The sequence below is a fragment of the Bidens hawaiensis genome, unplaced genomic scaffold (genome assembly GCF_021521415.1).
Source record: "Bidens hawaiensis isolate Kalapana, Puna unplaced genomic scaffold, B.hawaiensis_p1.1 tig00001032_1, whole genome shotgun sequence".
In the NCBI taxonomy this organism is placed as follows: domain Eukaryota; kingdom Viridiplantae; phylum Streptophyta; class Magnoliopsida; order Asterales; family Asteraceae; genus Bidens; species Bidens hawaiensis.
Genome location: NW_027491060.1, coordinates 1,584,615 through 1,604,852, shown reverse-complemented (window position 1 = coordinate 1,604,852; position 20,238 = coordinate 1,584,615). Strand labels below are relative to the sequence as shown.

The following is a 20,238-nucleotide window of genomic DNA, read 5'->3' as shown; positions in this document are numbered from 1 at the left end:
ATACATGTGTTGCAATCATACTTACCATGCAAAGTTGAAAAACTCCACCTACCATATTTTTAGACTTCATATTAGTTAATGTTTCAAAATTAATATCACCAAGTCTAGCTTGTCATAACCATCCTTGGTCTTTAATGGAAACTAAAAGCAGTTGACGGCCTCTGGCTTGACACCCTGTCAGGTTCATTTGTTTTTAAGTTTATATGTATTTTAATGAAAAACAACATCATCATCATCATCATCGTACTCAATATATCCCACCGATAGCAAAGCTATGGAACTAAGGATGATAAGATGAAGACAACTTTACCTCTGCCTTTTAGGAATAGAGAGGCTGCTTTCGGTGAGTCCCTCGGCTCGATAGTAGTTTTCCATCAAACCTTGGATATAAGACACATAACACTCAACAATCGGGACACCGCCGATTGGTGCATGTACCATTGTCTTTCGGCTATTAGCGCCAATATATTTAATGTTTAAACTCAGTTACATAACAACTAGCTTGATCTAGTGGCAAAGGGGTATGACTCCCAACCCAACCCGGGTTCTAGTCTCATTTGAGACATGTTTAAGCGTTGTTTTTATACGAAAGTTTTTTACACAACCCAAATCATAATCAAGTATGCCAATTTAAAATTAAATTGTTTAAAATCAACAAAATACTCCTTTGACTTAAGATCCAAAATGTTTTTTTGCCTTCGGTCTAAAATATTTTAACAACTCTCGGAGACAACCCTGGCTAAAAGACATGTCGGGGTTCCAGTTTGAGAATGATCTTGTAAAGATGATTTGAACTTTATTAGCAAGCGATCTCGTTCCTCGTATAGCCACAAGTGTTCACTGGCTATCCAAACCTTACACCCATCTTCAGTTAGTTGGTTGATGCTCAATATGTTGCTACGTAAGTCGGTTATGTAATAAACGTCATTCATAACCTACTATTTACCATTCTTGCAATAAAATATAACGGAACCTCTTCCATTAATATTTACTTTGGACCCGTCTCCAAATTTCACCCAACCGCTCACTCGGTAATCAACTTGGCCAAAGCAGGCTTCACATCCGGTCATGTGATTAGACGCCCCATTATCTAAATACCAAATCAAATCGCTTACCGAGTCGTTTGCGTAACAGGTTGGATGAGCTTTATCCTCGTTTAACATAGCATGTTCTTTATCATCTTCAACCGAAGCCATCATAAAAGTTAGCGGCTTAGCCTCGGTTTGGTTCACATTCGCTTCTTGAGTCGGTGTTCTCGGACATTCCCACGCAAAGTGGTCTAACACGTTACAATTATAGCACCAAACACCACTTTTCATCTTTACCCTGATTTTGATTGTGTTGGTTATTTTGATTATTCTGTTTTTTACCTTGATTTCCGTTGATGCCTTGGTCGTTCATGTTCGGTTAGTCAACGTCTATTCGGTTGTCATAGTTCTTCTTGAACTGACCCCGTCCTTTACATAAACCTCGGCCATGACCTCTTGCACGACCCCGCTGGTCATAACCCGAGGAGCCACGGCCCCGAGCATATTGTTTCCGGTCATGATCAGTGTCCTTCCTTGATTATCGTTTTTGGCAAGCCATTATTTTCCCATCTCAGTTGATGATTCCATGCCTTTGATTCTTTCTTCAAAAGCCTTTAACCATGCTATAAAACTATCGTGTCAAGATCAACCAATTGAATAGTTTCTGCTATAGCAATAAACCGATCAAGAAGGCCATCGAGCAAGTTTTTTACTAGTTCATCTTCTTCCATTGCGAGGCATGTTCCGTTGTTTCCCCCCATGGAGTCTTCTAAGTATTCCCTATTTTCAGTTGATTAAACTCTCGCTTTGATGATTATAAGCGAGCTTGTTGCACTCGATCAACCCTGTGAAATCTAACCCGTAGTGATTCCTAAATCTCAGGTCATCAAATCGACCACCCTACATAATCTTTGAGCATCAAGTATTGATTCCATAATAACAACCCACGTGTTGTAATTTATTTTTGTAAGTTTCGGGCACTGCAACGAAGTTCACTTGAACTTGGTACCCTTGCCGACACAACTGGTATTTCATTTGCCATAATACCCAGTCTTCAAGTTATTCTGGTTCTATGTTTGACCGAAACGAAAAACACGTGTCGCACTCCTTGCAAATGGAACGCTTCCGGTATGATGTGGTTAGTCGCCCTACACAGTTCTTGAAATTTTTGTTGGATAGAAAAACAAAGAATATCAAAGAACTAGGCGTTGTGATGGTTTTAATATTTGAACTTGGAAGGAACACAATGTATTAAATTTCAACTTCAAACTTAATATTTCAAACTCAAATAAAACAAAAGTATTTGTAACTCAAAACAAACCTAACTTGACTAGAACTAGGAGGGGCTAATAAAAATAAAAGATAAAGATAAAAATAAACTTAAATTAAATGGATAGATTTGTTTTGATCTTCTTCCTGTTCTTCTCTTGAGATCGATCTAGTCAAACCCAACATTATTTTTAACGAATCGGGATTATAATTATGAACTTTTTTAGATATGTTGATAGTATCATGCGTATTGAGTAGATTCAGCTGGTGTTTACTTAGATGTGAGGATGCCTATCATGGAATAGTAGTTGTCTAGTGGTGTATTTTTGTTAGTATGATCTTGTTATTTCTCATATCCATGTTTTTTAACTTTCAATGGTTTACTTGCCTTAATTATATTTTGAACATTAATATATTTAATTGGATAACGGACTACTACCCTATGGACTTTTGGATTCCTTATTCTTTTTTTTTTGATCGGTGACTTTCATAGTGGTTGAATAATTAGCCACATCTTTTGGAGAGAGCCCCAACCGCCCCACTCGGGCCAAGACTATGTTGTTTTAACCGGGCTCACGCTTGGCATCCGAGTTTGGCTAGACGTTCCACTTGTTGGTTTTAAATTGGCAACTAGCGGTCACATGGAATTGATGGAAATAATATGTATATTATTTATTAGGTTAAAATAAACCAATGACTAAGTGAGTATCAATTTATTGCAATAATTGAGTTCATGGTTAGCCATTTGCAATATCTACTCCTGTCTGGAATCTTGGTCATGAAGACTGGTCTAACTTTGAACAAACCATGAAAAACTGCGTATAATATTTTAAATTATTTGTTAGTTTGGAAAGTATAATATTGCATTTCCAACACATATATAAGTTGTACGTTTAAACTTAATTTAATTTTCTTATATGATACAATTTATTAGTATATACTCCACTTCGTGTTTGTTTAAAACATTAGAAAAATGTTTCTACTGGTGTAATTGAGATAAATGTCAATCATGGTGATTCGGGAGCCTCACTCCTAAGCTAAATGAATCAATGGTCATATTGCTTACTCTCAACTCTCAAGCACTCTTATCGAGTTATCGAATCATTTTGGGTTGTAGAGGTTCCAAAAACTAACAAAATATTGAGTCAAAAATGAAGTCATCATGTTAAAAGAAAAAAAAAACAAAATGAAACAATATCTATTGCCTTATTGGGTTGAATTTTTATGAAAGAAGCTTAACACTAACTCAACTATAATTGGAAAGAGCTCTACGAAATCTTTTGAAAGATGTAAGTATTAAACGTAAAACTAGTGAAAGTTAAGTATCAAAGTATAATCATACCCTAGAATTATCATATATTAACTTGAGGACCACGTTTCTTGCTTTTCTGATTTTGTTTTGATTTTTTAAATAATAAAATTACAGAAGATAAGTGTTTAAGAATTGTTTTCGAAATAGGTCATAATAAATATATTAGTGACTTCCGGGTATGTTTCTTAAAACATTTTTACAAATGGACCACTTGCTAAAAACATTCAGAGTAGTGGTCTATAGGTAAAAGACAAAATATTTAAAAGTAATATCTAATGTGACACTGGTTTTTCTATGTTTTTATATAAATTTACTTGAAAACTCAGTTGTATTCAAACTAATTTATATTTTGATTTTGCGAGACCAAGTAATATGTTTTTTTAATATAACTCGGTTATCTGTATAATTTATATGGAAACAACGAAAAAATTACAGATGTTTGTATTTATTTAGATTTTAAAAGATAAATATTATATTATATGTTATTAGAGAAAGAATGCTAAATGACAATTAAAATAAATACAAAAAAGTAAAAAGAAATGATATTTTTTGTAAGACACTACGCTTAGTAGGTACAAATACCCATTTATGTAAAACAGATAAATAGCTATCGAAGCCAACATTTATATCAAGTGTATGTCTTTCTAAAAGATTTCAAGTATAAAGTATTTAATGAGGCATGACCAAAAAGACAAAACTACCCATGCCATAGAGGGCTGCGTTTTTTAATCATCTCGAAAACCAAACCCGACCCGAAGCCACCCAAATCAGAATTTGATAATACCCGAAAAACATGAACCTCTGGTTATCGGGTTATTTTCTTCAACATAAAAACCAAACAACCCGAAACCCAAAAAAATGCATCTGAGTTATGACATCACTTTTTGAACAGAAAAATATAATAAACTAAAACCTCTTGGTTACAGATTCACTATCTTGGTACTTGATAATTATCCTTGAATATATGGATGAATAAAGTCAAAGTCAACTTTATATAAGATTGAATTCATAGGAAGCCTCTTTGAATTGGTCAAAACAGTTGAGTAGAGAAGGATTCTGGTCAAAGTTAGGACACTTGAAGATGGGAAATAGTTATTATTCAAACAAGAAACATATATCTTGCATTTTGTCCCCCCAACCCCAACCAAGAATTTCCATCCCAAATATCTTGACATACAAATCCTATTCTAAAATTAAGTGAATGTGCACTAAGTTTATAAAAAAACATATAAATGAAAAAAATACCCGGTAAAATCTCACACAATACAAAATTATTGGTAGCGTCTGTTAATCTAAGAATGATTGGATATCATGCTCTACCATAGGTGATAGAGAAGCTAGACGCTTCTAGTAAGACCCCGACTCCAAAAATAATATCCGAGCATAAGAAGTTTATTTATAAGCATAGCGTGGACGTATCTAACATGGATCTAATGTGTATGCAAAGTATGAAAATTATAGCATTAGTAAGGTACCAATAACCGAAACATGGTAAAAAAAAGGAGTATAGTAGTAACATAATTAAATCATCATAAGAAGACGATAAAATGGAAGGTAACACACAAATGCCACCAATAGTCTAAGAAAAACTATGTATCCTTGGTAAAGCTAAAAACAAATCTGTTCCATACCATAAAGGTTCTTAACCGTAATCTTAAATCTTCATAAAGTCTTATTCTTGACCATGTCCAGAGAGAGGTGAAAAACTTCGAGATATTGATTCAGGTTCTTTGCTCAAGCGCCTTTATTTCACATCACCATTGTGACGGTTGTTTCAATGGTTTGAATGCAATACAAATCCTTTGTATGAAGATATGCAAAATTGTAAAAACATGTTTGTACGGTTGCCAACAAAACAAGAAACACATATATCAACATGTCACCATGTCTACACTAGTATACACTACAAGCGTGAGCGATTTTATTTTAACTTAATCATTTATGTTTTTTATAGTGTACGCATTGTTGCATACACTAAATGTATTACGTATAATATTTCAGTGTATGACTGGCGACTTACTGAATACGCTACATGGTTCGAATTGGATCCAATTTTTCTAGTCGATCTTCTGATTTGTAACAACGTTTGAATCTTTTAATTGGTTTTGATTTAATTCTCGTTCACTCGAATTGAGATATGGTAATATGTTCAAAACAAGAACAAAAAGTCATCAAACATTGCTATTCACCAAAAAATCAATCATCCTTCTTATAAATATAAAAGCACCAAAAAAGTGCCTAATATATGCAGGCTTTTAAGATTTACACCTCCAAGACTCAATCAAGATCATGCATTCTTGATTAAAACACAACAAAACTAAAAACAAAAAAAAACAAAAATCTATTTGCAACAAGAAAATAACACAAATGGATTGAAGACCTCAAGCCATTGATCATTCCCTTCCGTTCACAATCGAATCAAGCCCCGCGGTTCTACTCTTCACTATCCTATGAAACACTTCCCTCACTTGCTTCTCCAACGGATCCAACCCGTTCTTTAAACCGTCATAAACAAACCTCAACTCCTCAACTCGTCTTCTAACCTCTTCTTCCTTATGTTCATCTATCGGAAACTGAATTGACTCGGTCAACTCGTTCATAACCCAAGCCGATCCCTCAATCCCGTAAATCTCCTTCAAAAGCCCACAACTATTCCTCCTTTCCTTACTCTTCGCCACATCCAAAATCCTGTCGTGCAACGACAAAATCGCCCCCCCCCCCCCAAATGAAAGATTTAGGGATATTGAAATGAGACTGTAACCCGCGGTCTTGGCAGGGGATCGCAGCCACTAAAGCCCACATCACAAACAAGAAAACATAACTCATAGTATAAACCGCCACCGCAAGCCCGTTAGTAGCAATGATTTCATTACCCTTTGGAGCAACAATGTTGTTCCCAATCGCTTGGAGTTGTTTCGAAGCCGACCAAGATCTTGAAACACTCCAAGATAATGATCTAAAATGCTTCAAATTATGTTTTTGTGAATGTGCATCCTTTTGGTACCGCCCAAACGACCGGTTTCTATGACCAAGATTCGTGCTTGACTCTTTCTCGTCAAGCATCCCCATCGCTAAATCGATCAACGCCTTTTTCGCCCGTCGAAATTTGACCCTCCCCAAGACTTTTATTATTATTATTATTATTATTATTATTATTATTATTATTATTATTATTATTATTATTATCCAAAGCACATAACACAATCTCTAACTGCTTTTGCCACTGTCTAATCTGCTCAATCCCATCTCTAATGGCATTACAAACATCCAAACCCTTTACACTTCTTTCATAATAATCAGAAAGCAGTTTATCCATTGGAGGCTTACTCACAACAGACTGGTGATTAAACAATATAGCTTTGAACTCCTCTTGACAACATAGGAAAACATCTAGAAGCTTTGAAATCCAATCAACAGACAAGAGTTCATGAGAATCAGCTAATGATAACTCATGAAATCTTTCAGTTACATGCCGTTGAAAAGCTTCAATTTCGGCGTATTGATTTACGGTTTCGTGATCAAACGAATGAACGGCTGGATCACGTTTCATACTCAGAATTGAACGCCCAAAATCGGTTCTCATTATAACATCAATTACAAGAAACCCCACTAATTTGGATGGTAAAAATTGAAGCTTTTTGGATATTATCAAAATTGGGGGTTTTGGAAATTAGAAACAATTTGGGGAAATTAATGAAAACCCAGATGATAATTATGATTTTGAACAAAACCCAGAAAGGAATTGTGAAATTGAAGTGAAGAACAGATGGAATTGTGAAATTATTGGATGGATGTTTGAAACCCTAAAGGGGGTTTTATATGGTGGAATGAAATGGATTATGACCGCGTATTTTGTGGTGTATTGAAAGAGTAATGTTTTTTTTTTTAATTGGAATGTTATTTTTGAAATTGGAAAATAAGACCTTTTCTATATCTTTTTGGGTTTAACTTTTCTTTAATAATAATAATAATGATTTTATTCCTTTGATATTTTAACATTTGTATTTTTATAGTAAATAATAATAAAGCCCGTGGACATCTAGAACATTGACCATTTAGTTATTTTATTCTTTTTTAAAATCAATTTGCTAGAAAACATTTGATAATACCACCATGTTTTGCACATATATTGATATTTTAAGGGTGGTTGTTTCGGAATACAATGTATACTTTGTGATTATACATTATTGTTATGTGAAATTAGCTATAAACTAATATCAAACATACTTTTTTATAAATTCTTTAATTGAATTTAAATACCATTTTTGTATTGTTTTTTACAAAGAAAATACAACACTTATTTTTCCGCTTAGTTTGTGATCCGAATATCGTGGTATGACTAACATTGTTTCCTAGGTTGTGTTAATCGCACACCTTCTTTGCAAACCTCAAGCTTTGACAGCCTTTCACATGGCCTATTGTATACTAAATGTGTTCCTATAAACCTTTAACTAGTGGACATTTTATAGAAACCTTATGTGACCTCTATTATTAGTCCATCATCTATTCGTTTGACGAGGTATTAAGTGTAAACTTAAAAAAATAATAAATCTGATTTATTTTGTTATTTATGTTTATTATAATCTAGGTTGGTATTGTCACAAATCCAATATTAATTTATTCTACATGTAATTTCAGTTCCCATCATTGATGTCATCTGATTTAGACTAAAATAAATGATAAAAAGTGGTACCATATACAAAAAAAAATATATATGAAAGAAAGAATTAACTCATTTCCATCCACATAATTTATTAAACTATAAATAAATATCTCTACTATATATAATATATGAGTTAGGGAACTCTTAATTTTTAAGAAGTACCTAACTTAATGCTATAAGTACAACTCTTGTTGCACTTGTTTTTTAATTTTGAGGGTGAAAAGTGTCTTTTAATCAAGACCAATTCACGTAACAATTAATTTGGTAATATCTAAATACATATTATACTCTTCATCTTTTGCCTTTTATTGTAAATTCAAGCAATAATTTCTTTTCCACTCTCTTATCTTTCTCCACATATTTCTCAATTCTATTTTTTTTATTATTATTTGTATATCTTTTGAGTATATTATATTTTTTGAAAAATCCCAGCACACCATTGTAATGTTTTAATTTTTATAAACGTTTTGAAATAAACTTTATACAAAACCGATGTATGGATCATAAAGTACAACTTGTTGATGCGTTGATGTACAAGTCACTTAAACGTATAAGTGATTACAACTTTTAAAACTTATGGTACAACAGTCTTTACATTGAGTAGTTACTGAAATATTAGAGGTTAATCGAAGTTTTATATAATTTACTATAAAACGATTACAATAAAGTGGCAGGTAAACGGGCAACAAGCTGCGCCGCAACCCCCTTTTGAACAGCAAAGCCAATCCTGCTAAAAACGAAGCTTTGGGACCTAGAAGCTGAAGAGGTTCCGTGTACGACGCGCTGAAGCCTACTCAAAAATTTCACAGCCTCTGGAGCCAGAAAACCAAATGTATCAAAGGCAAATGGTAGAAAGACATGTTGATTATCTAAACAAGCTTTCTCGTGTTTAACAACTTTGCCCGATTCAGCCTTCAACGCAGCCTGACCCACAACAAACCCACGGTCCCTGAGCCCAACAAGAGGAGACACTCCTGTAAGATCCACACAGGCGTGTTTCCCCCCTGCCCACCCGAACACAAGAATATCAGCTGGTCGTAAAGTAGACCTCCCTTCAATAGGATCCGTGAGAAAGTTAACAGAGGCCTCCTTTTTAGCAGAAATCCCTGCCCGTTTAAGAACATCACACAGAACATCCCTAACCATATCATGTCTGTATTTAAAGCCAGGCAATTCTTTGCAATGTACCGCATGGTCACCAAAAGAATCCAAACAGACCTTACGACAAATTGGGCAAGGTTCATCCGTCGGGAACATAGGGATCATTAACCGGTACTTAAGGATAGCCCGATACTCCAAACCCGATATACGTTGGCCTAATCCTTCAATGGGGATGGCCGTTAGAAAATCCTGAGCCCGAGGAGCCCGAAGGCATTCAAACACCGCCTTTTGGCGAGGGGATAGATCAAACTTCACTTCTAAACTCTTGACGATTCCACTAAATAAGGCACTCGCCACAACATGTTGGGCTTTAGGGTGGGGCGGTGCCCTTATTAGAGAACCCGCTAAGATCAAAATCTGGAAGTGAAGTACGTAAACGATCCATCGCACACCCATAATCAGAGTCCAACCCATAAATATCACAACCCCGAAGAATATGGTCTTGCAAACACCACGACTGTGCTCTCGAAGCCACAAAAGCATATGTAGATACATCCTCGGCCGAACAGAGACCCAACCCCCCATAACGGATCGGAAGTGATGCCAACCTCCATTGGAGATCCCCAAAGAACGGACCTCCACAAACCACGATGTCCTCAATCGCCCTCCGAAGACCATTGTCAAATATAGAAACAGCTTCCCCCACATACATAGGTTGGCATGTTCTCAAACCGAACAAAAGCTTGGCGACTCCCATACATGAGCGAAGCAAAAGAAGCTCGCATTGAGGATCCCGAAGTCTTGGGAGACAGCTCATCAGTTCCACAGCGCTAGATGCCCTTTTCATAGCCAAACTGCTGATAAACCCCGCATCCTGGCTTACAGCACCACCAAGGAGTTTCACGCCAAGCACCGGCCTTCCAATCCCGCAAGGGAACAACCCCTCCTGTGCCTTCACCCCATTGCATGTTGGCCAAAATAACTCTGTTTTCTTAACGTTTAATTCAAGACCCAAACGAGGCCCCTCAGACCTGATAATATCTAATGCTTTGGCTACCTCTCTAGTATCCCCGATAATCGTGCCATCATCCAAGTACCAAGCATGAAAGAGAAGCTTGCACCGATCTCTGATTTGGTGAACAAGTGGGTGCAAAGCTAAGGCAAAAAGGAGAGGCCCAAGAGGGTCCCCCTGTTGAACCCCAGTGGTGGATTTAATGAAAGTATCATCCACATATAACCTAGCCGACTGCCCATATAAAAAATCCACCCAAAGAGAAATGGAAGGACATCGACTCCGAACCTCATGTAGAAGGGTCGTCCTATCAACTAAGTTGAAGGCATTGGAGAAATCAACAGTAAGCATAGCCAATGACCAATCCGAATGAAACTGATTTAGAAACCTGTCCGCGCTATGAAGCACGGCCTCTGCCCCACTGGGGACTCCCACCCCAAATTGAAAGTCACCGAGGTATTTAACCATCTCCTTCCCGACACCCCTCATAGCCACCTTAGAGACCAACCGCCTCCAAAGGCCCCAACGGCAATAGGTCTAATCTCATTGTCCGGTTTAAGCAACGGCGTAAGTGGGGCAGACACAACAAACTCTGCCAACACCTTAGGACACCTTCCCCCCAAAAATAAATTAACCACCGCAGAGATAGCATTGAGCAAACCATCCGCAATCGGAGACCCCTCTCCGCACAACGCATCTAAAATGTGTTGGGCTCGCAAACCGTCCCGCCCACACGAAGTCCCTTTAGGGAAAGACTTAATGCACCCAAGCACACTATCAACGTCCACGACAAGGGGAGACTCAGAAAGCAAGGAAGCAGGCATAATCGGAGGTGCCATGATGGGATGCTTAGACAACAAAGCGTTCAAAGTATCCTTACCGAAAGGTGCAACCCCTGAAGAGCATAATACATTGACCGCAGCAGTGAAATGCCCGTCCGCAACTTTTCGCAAACATTGTTTAACATTGGCGCCCAACCCGGCGTTGTCAGACTCGGGTACAAACGCATCACCACCCGGGGCATCTCCTAGGGGTTGGTTAAAAAGCGATATAAGGAGCTCAAAGAAACCGTCACGGTCACCCCAAGCGGATAGCGACCGTTGAATAATTCGGCATTGCTCAGACTTTCTATTGCCAGACCTGCGTTGCTGACGATTAGAAGGTCTGAAAACTCGTAAGGTGCAACGTGGTAACAACAACAGTTTCACCCACGCCTCAACGGACTCTGGCATAGCCGCCACCTTACCCAGAGCACCCACTAAGGCTTGGGAAAAAGCCATACGACAACTATGAGGAATGTTTTTAACAGTCGTAATAGGAAGAGTGAAGACACGCTCAAGGAGAGCTACATCCACCTTCACCCTTCCCACCGCGACAACTTCCCTCCCAACATGTGGCTTCGCAATCCCCACTATATATTCCTCCACATCTCCCGTGACACACTTGTACCAGACCGACCCGTCATCATGATGGCACCCCCGACGGAGAGCATGTGACTCCATACACGCTCCACACATCCACCTACGCGAGACCTTTAAAGCCTCACCAACCGAAATAAACAAATCCAAATTTGTCGAGATCGCCTCCCTTAAGGTCTCTTTCTTGTCATCCGATGACAAATGAAACCGCTTAATATGTGCGGCTAATCGAACCCCCTTGGACCCCGGTAATCCATCCGGGCAACAGTGGAAGCCTCTAAACGGACACGGCCAAACAACCTCCTCAATAGCCCCGGTCATACCACCCCCGACCCACAAAACACCCCGGTAGCCAAGTACCACACCAAGAAAAATAATAATAAAACAAAACTCGAGTTGAGTTTGAGGAATGAACACCCGAACCAAAGAGGAAGGAGGAGAGCAACCACCCGTTGCCCTCCCCTCCTCAAAACACCAAAAACAAAGATTATTTCATTGAGGCGTTTTGTCAAACACCTGGCGGGCAAACTATTTTCTTCAAAATTTTAGTTGATGATGATTCCTTTTTAAATGTACAAAGTGAAAATGGGATATTTGGTATATTTTGCAATGAAGGATAATCACAGCACGGGGATTTATCGAGAAAAGCGAAGTTCTGTTTTATTAACCCCTCAAAACGGTTGGAGGTGGTTTCTTTCTTTACATAACCTCAATATCATAATTTCAAAAAAAAACAAAAAAAAAAAAAATTAATTGTCTCTTCCACGATTGAAAGCCCCAATCCCTCACAATTATATATGTAAAAGGTAATTAGCTCCTTTATTGGAATCAAACAGTGCATAACATTTGAGATGCGTGCTAGATTCACTTTGTATTTCGATTTCACTTGTGTTAATTTAAGCTTCAATTTCTTTAATTTAAACATTATTTTGACAAAATTGTGAGCAATATTGTTTTTGTTTATAAACAATGTTTATTTCAATTATTATATTTGCAGTATGTTATTTCTTATGTGCTTATAATTATAAAAAATTTGCAGGTTCTGGACAACCAACAGAATGTGTAAATTATATAATATCAAGTGTGAGGTAAAAATGATTAGACTTTAGATGCAAACTGTATGTACTCACTGGATTTACAAGTAATGTCAAATGTGTTAGAAAAAAATGTTTTTGAGTTGGGATTTAGGTATGTTTTAGATCATTCAACTAAGATTTGAAACTTTATGATGAATATTTACATCCTCAAGTTTGCAGATTGAACAGTCTACGTGTATTATTGCCCTATCTTTTTATACATTTGTAGATGGATTGAACGTTATAGAAACATCCTTGGTTCAATTCATCTTCTCCATTTTTCTTGTGGTCATGTTATTAGTTTTAGAAATGTTGTTAGTCATTTTCTTACTCTTTTGTCATTTATCGTTTAAATATACTTGTGATTAGTTTTATAAATTTTTAATACTCATTTTCTTAATAATTTTTGCCGTTTATGTATTAAAAATTATATTTTAATCACCGGAGACAAAACCAAGTAGTGAATTGAGTATTTTGTTTGTGTTTCTTGAAACATCCTGTATGCCGTCGATAGCCGTGCACAAATCGGGTATTTTTTAAACCCGGAACCGAGTAGGAACCGATTTCGAGTATGGTCAACAAAAATCAAACCGGGTTCGGGTAGGAACCGAACTGGGTATAGTCGTGTATTTGACCGGGTTTTAACCGGTTCGTCTGGGTATTTTTCGGGTATTTCCTGTTCCAGTTCCAGTTCCACCGGTTCCGGGTCGATTCCGGTTCCTGGTACGACTCATTTTATGTTATTAACGTTGAATAGTATTTGAATTAAATACATACATACATACATATATATATGATATGGATTTCGGTTTGGTTTTATAACGAAAGCAATTTTAATGAAAGATAATTCTTTTTTTTATTTGTGGATGGATTTTGCAGCAGCACGCCTCTGGTAAACACTTGGGTATGAGTGTATGAGTTTTCATGTTCTATTGTAGTTTTATCCATTTATTTTTTAAGATCGTTTTCACATCTTACATTTTTTACTTGTATTTGTCAAAAGGTGTAGGCATTTAACAATGGCCCTAAATTTGGCACCGGAAATAAAGTTAAAAACTTCAAACGCGAGTGACAGTATGCATGTACCTCTTGAATGCCCTATTCATTCAGGTATGTTATTGCCTATTTTATTTCATTATGTTACTTTTAGTGGTTGTATGTATGATTTTGTCATAAGATTCGATGTGAATTCAAATTATTATTTTTTAATTTAGCCATTATAACATGAACAAGAAACAATCATGGGAGAAAATTTTTATGCAAACACCATTTATGCTCTTTTTTTTAAATCATTAACTCTACCTTTCTTTTACCATCAAGGTGAAGGTAGACTGTTTCATGAGGAAGGCAGCAACTAAGGTGTTGGGAAGGTTGCCGGTGACGGAGAAGGCTTAACTGAAAGCTTTCAGGTCTTGGTGTATTGCTTCTTTATGTTACCAATTATTAGCTTTACCTTCCTTTTACCATCATCTTTTGGGAGGGTAGTAAATATACTTGACACTGTAGCAATGCACAGATCATTTGTGTGATGTTAGATCTCAAGTGTGACAAGTTAGTGAATGAAATGTTTAAAACAATTTTAATGTTGCAAGGTTAGACTTTTTAATTTTAGCTTTAATGTTGAAACTTGAATAATAAGTTTTGTTTTGTTTAGTGATATTTGATTATTGTATACTGAGTGATATTTTTTTGTCATTATTTGATTATTGTATATTCAGTGATATTTTCCTTCTTTTTTTTGTTAATATAACCACCCGCTATTAAGTATGTCACTGAGTTCCAACAGACTCTTATGTAGCTCACTTATAAACGAGCCTGTGACCTTTATACGAGAGCCTATCATTTATAAAAATATAATTGTTTTTGTTTAATCTTATTAGTATATAACATAGTAAAACTAAAAATATATATAGTTATGGTAAACTCTCCATGAATACAATCATAAATGCTTACATGCAATGTTTTCAGAATCAAACCGGACATCGAACCGAGCACTTGACTGGTAACATGTTTTCAGAACCAGATCGTGACATAGTTGCAGAAGACTTGGGCAACAAATTCAATTTGTGAAGAAATACTAATAGTTTTGAAGGGGTTGTAATACGGGTCAAAATTTTGACGTAAAAGGCACATCAAAGATGAAAGAACCAGGAGAGAAGTCGTCTAACCTCTTTTGAAACCCTTTGAACCATATTTTCAGACATGTGGGTAATCAAGAGCTTGTGATAACTTCATGCTTCATCTTTTGTATAGCTTGGGACTAAATATATTAATATTATTTATGTATAACTAAATAGTCCGTATAGGCTTAGATAGTTAAAATCACATTGTAGTTGCATTGTGCGGATGAACTTTTGTACATCAAATAAATTGTTAATGTTTGTTTCTCGCCTCAATGGGAACCTAAGATTGCTAAATTATTTGATATACACCTGCAACAGTTATTGCTTGACGCTGTAGTTCTTTTCCACCCGGGTAGAAAAGCCTCCGCTTGGCAGCTTGAACCCTTAGTACTGCTAATAAGCAGATTGTTTGGATTTGATAAACTAACAGAATAGTGTCACGTAGTAAATTGCATGCGTCGCCGCATCGCACGGGTATTATACTAGTATATATATAAGCAGGTGGGTCATAAGCCAGATGTGTGTAACTGTGTCTTTGATGATCGTTCTCACTCCCGTCACTCGCAGCAAAACAAGTTGGCCCGGTGCCCACCACTTTACTCGAACTCAATATGACAAAACATAATATATTAACACAGGCTTTGTAATAAACTAAAATAATTCTGTACAAATATTTTAGCTAAATTAATAGCTGCACCGAAATGCATATTTTACATATATATTTTTTTGTTAACGGCTACAGTATTTATTTATTATATGCCGATACGATATTTTATTATTTTAATAAACAATAAAGCATACGTCACATGATATGTGCATATGGATCCATCGAATCCAACAAATAGCTACACGACAAAGTGTAAACAAATAAATAATGACAAATCAGTCATTATTTTAGTTATGTTTAACCTACTAACAAAACTTTCATTGTCCAAATAATAATGACAAACATAATCTTGTACGGTTATCTTTTTTTTAACGATAATTTGGATTACTAACGGGTGTCACATGTCACTGATGCACATGATTATCTCTTTTTCTTAAGCATGGAATCGTGTGGTGTTAGGTAAGTACGTCCTCAATATAAGCACGTACACTAATAGCCCAATCAGTCGACATTTTGACACACTCAAGAAAAACTTATTATAGGTTAGAAAATCTCATGGCCCAATCTAAACAGCTGAGCTTCTATTTTATCACACTTGGGTTACAAAAGCTTGATTCAGGCTAGTGAAATTAACCAAATTCAATAATATACACTTTAAGAGTGGGAGCCTTCCTCCTACCTAGGACTGTCCACGAACCGAACAGAACCGAACGTGGGCATGCTCATACTTGGTTTGGTTTGAAAGCGAGCCGAACCGAGCGGATTGAATTTAAAGAAACGAGCGAAATCTTTATGCTTGAACTTGGTTTGGTTTGAAACCGAGCGGCTTGGTTCGGTTTGGTTTTGCTTGATTTCGTACAAAGTTTTCAATTTTAAATTTTTAAAACTTCAAAATATCATTAATTCAAGAATTTCAACTCTAAATTGTTTAAACTTTCACGTTTAAAATGTATAGAACTCATAGTTAACAATAAAACATATATATAAAACGAGTTACTCTAGTTTAAATTTAAACTTTGAATTCAACATAAAAGAGAGAAATTTTAAAAACTTTAAAAAATAGTATACTTTTATATATATACATAATGTTTATATATAAAACTAATATATAAAAATTAATTCGAGCAAAACGAACCGAACCAAACCGAGCGAGGCTTTGCTCGTGCTTGGATTGCTTTTAAACCGAACCGAGCCGAGCGGCTCACTAGCCGAAATCGAACGAGTATTTTTCGAGCGAACGATGAACGAGCGGCGAGCAGTTTGGACAGCCCTACTCCTACCTTCATACATAAACCAACTAAACATTTAGTTTTAGTTTTTCTTCACACTAAATGAAACTATCTTCTCAAACTTGTGCCTTTTGTAAGCATCCACTCATCACCCGCTTCGTGCATGAACCAATATGTGGAATAAGAACTGTTTAAATTATATTTCTCTCTATGATATATATAAAGTTCTCTCTTTAAGCTTGCATAGTAAACCACATTTTATAATGGTTTTTCAGGGCGGAACCATGGAAGGGTCAGGCTTTGTCCATAGACCATCCGATCATCGAAATTTGTCTATTTTTTTACATATAAAAGGCGGTTTTTATTAAGTAAAACATTGTATAACCCTCTGACTAAAATGTTTCGGTTCCGCCACTAGTTTCCTCCCGTCCTAGGTTTTATATGAGCCAATGTGAGATGGGAAAACTTTAACCATGGTTTGTTTCACTCAACTTTTGTATCATTGTGGTTATCATACGAAAAAAGTTGGCGGTCAATCTATGTTCAATAGTGCTCATAACATAAAATTGTGAGGTTTCCCGTGACATTATAGTTCATATAACTCATTACTCGATGCTCGTTTAAAAACGAGATTGAGCAAACGGTTGACTCGTTTAAATTCTTAGTAGAGTTCGAACCAAGGTAAGCTTGTTGGTTAACTCTTGAATGATTCTAATTTTTAATTTTGTTTTAATGTAGCCTTAATATTAAAAACCAAATATCCACATGATATCGGAACAAGATTTTGATCTTGACCCAAAACACGGTGGGGTTAACTTGATTATGGACCGCGTATTTTGTGGTGTGTTGAAGTATTAAATATCAATATTTAAGTTTAAATTTATATTTCAAATTGGAAAATGAGTCAATGAGACCTTTTCTATATCCTATTTGGCTTCATATTTCCTTTCATATTCATTTATTTCTTTATTAATTTTATTTATATAGTACATAAATCTTAGAATCTTGAATATTTGATCATAATAGCCTGTTTTATCTTTTGGCTCATATTTTACGGCCGGGATATCGATGAATTAATATAGACCATCTTCTTGCTTTTAACCTATACATGATAAAATTACGTAAGTCATATCGTTAACTAATTAAACATGTCTAGAGTTAAAAGTTAGCTTTAATTATAAAAATTTAAATAAAAAAGAATTAACAAAAGGTTTAAAGTATAAAAATAATAAAGAAAAGTTATTTGTTATAAAAAGAAAAAAAAACCCCTTAATAAACTGATAACTTTATTAAAGTTTATGGTAGACACTTAAACTGTTTTAAAAAAATAAAATTATTAAAGTTTAGGAGATGTATGATAATTCTATTAAAATTCAGAGCTACGAATGTAAACTTAAAAGATAAAAGATGTCCAATTTCAATATGTCACATAGCGCCACATGATTGCGACTGAATTAGATGTTGGTCTATAACGAACCTAGCTAACCGATACCAATTGCATTTGGGGTTGGATGTAGATGTTGTTTTGAGTAATGATAGTTAATGAACAATTATGGAAAAACAAAATAGATGTTGTAATGATAGTTACACACTTACACCCGTTGGTTTAAAATTTATGATACGTATATGTACTATTTTCTAGCATGTATGTGTCCATATACAACGACATGCGTGTATGCACAAATGTGATATTTATAGTCAAATAATTTACAATGATATTTACATGTAAATGTCAAGCTGAAACCAAAATAATTTGTAAATTTTATATGCTGTTGGATTTTTTTTTATACATTGATGGTTTTTCAAATGTCATAGTAGTCACCAAATGCATTTTCCCCGATATATTCTATATCATTTATATATAGATGATTGGAAACTATTGTTGGTTTTGTGGAGTGTTAATTGGACTTGTTTAAGTGTGTATATGAAGATTCAAGGGGTGACAGTGTCGTGCGACCGGTCCTATTATTATTATTATTATTATTATTATTATTATTATTATTATTATTATTATGTTTTCTTGTTAATAAGCTATAACACTAATATAGAATCTACATATGTTGTATTATATTTATGTAATTCCTCGCCGGTGTCATATAGTAATAGAAGAATTACGTTGGTTGCAGCCAGTAAATATAGCTACGTTACCTTGCCTGAATCAAGTAAATCTTTCATGTTCATTTTCTTGCAACTGATCTTGTGTGTTTGATAATCGAATCCCTACAACTAAAAATATAAGAATTTTAAAAGTTACAGTCTAAATACATTGATGTGGATAATGTGCATGGAAAGCAAGATATATAACAGATTTATACTAAACTCTTCAAAAAATTGTTTGTGCTTGCAATATGTGCGTATTCAAGTAACTAAATATACCTATACCCGACATTACACATACATGTATATGCAAAAAACTAGTAATGCCTGCTTATGCAATCGGCAATTGCACATTAATAACTGAGAGGTTGAGCATTCGATCATATCATAATAATAACCTTGTTGGCTTGTTTGTTACACAAAAATGTTCTTTTGTAAAATTCATTTTCCATTATGCCCAGTAACTATGTGCTAGTGTGCTACGTACAGTGGCGGACCCATGATTTTTTGACAACGGGGTCCCGTTATTTTCGGCGTTCAAATTTTTGGGTCGGTCGTTGTTTGGGTCGGGTCAGGTCAGGTCGGGTCGAGTGGAGAAACATAATAGAAAACAATATCATTATAATAAAACCCACACAATAGGATGTCATTCAAAACGATAAGAGAAAACATTACAATCATGATATGAACAAGTTACATGCTTCCATCTGCAAAATCAAAGCTTTGCCATTACGAAATAGAAAGTAAATAAATACAGGCTCCAAATATTCCTTTTGCTACTAATTTAACATGACTAAACCCATTTTAGATATTTACCGCGTTTCTCACAAAATTCCTCATACTCGTAAATAGCTAGACCATCTAAGTTATGCTTAATTAACTTATTATGTTACAACTCTATTCAACAAGAGTCTAGTGGTCAAAGCCAGTTTCGACCTGAACAAAATTAAAATTTTGAAAAAAGAATCGTTTTGACCCTAGCCAAATTGAAACACTCTTAAATGAACCGTTTTTGCACGATCTAAACCGTGCTACTCTCCTCAAACCCTAACTCCATAGCATGGCTCTTCTCAAAATCTATAATATATATATAGATAACAATACCCCATCTTCAAACCCTTTCCCCATTCTTTTCAATGATTCTTGAATAACTAACCTTAAAATTAAGTTTTTGACATAACAAAGTCGAAATCTAACAATAATATACAACATACAGTTACTAATCTAAGTAAATAATTGCATAAAATCAATCAATTGGATATCTTTATTTTATGGAGTAAGTGTTTAAAATTACCTGAAAGTT

The 20,238-nt window shown here is 35.4% G+C and overlaps 1 protein-coding gene and 1 pseudogene across 1 annotated transcript in view; both read right to left on the bottom strand.

Moving 5' to 3' along the window:
* LOC143553188 (uncharacterized) overlaps nucleotides 1-20,238 on the bottom strand; it is a 233,343-nt gene that overhangs the window by 180,205 nt on the left and 32,900 nt on the right. The gene's annotated exons all lie outside the window — the stretch shown is intronic.
* LOC143554690 (protein ROH1D pseudogene) lies at nucleotides 5,771-7,458 on the bottom strand (annotated as a pseudogene).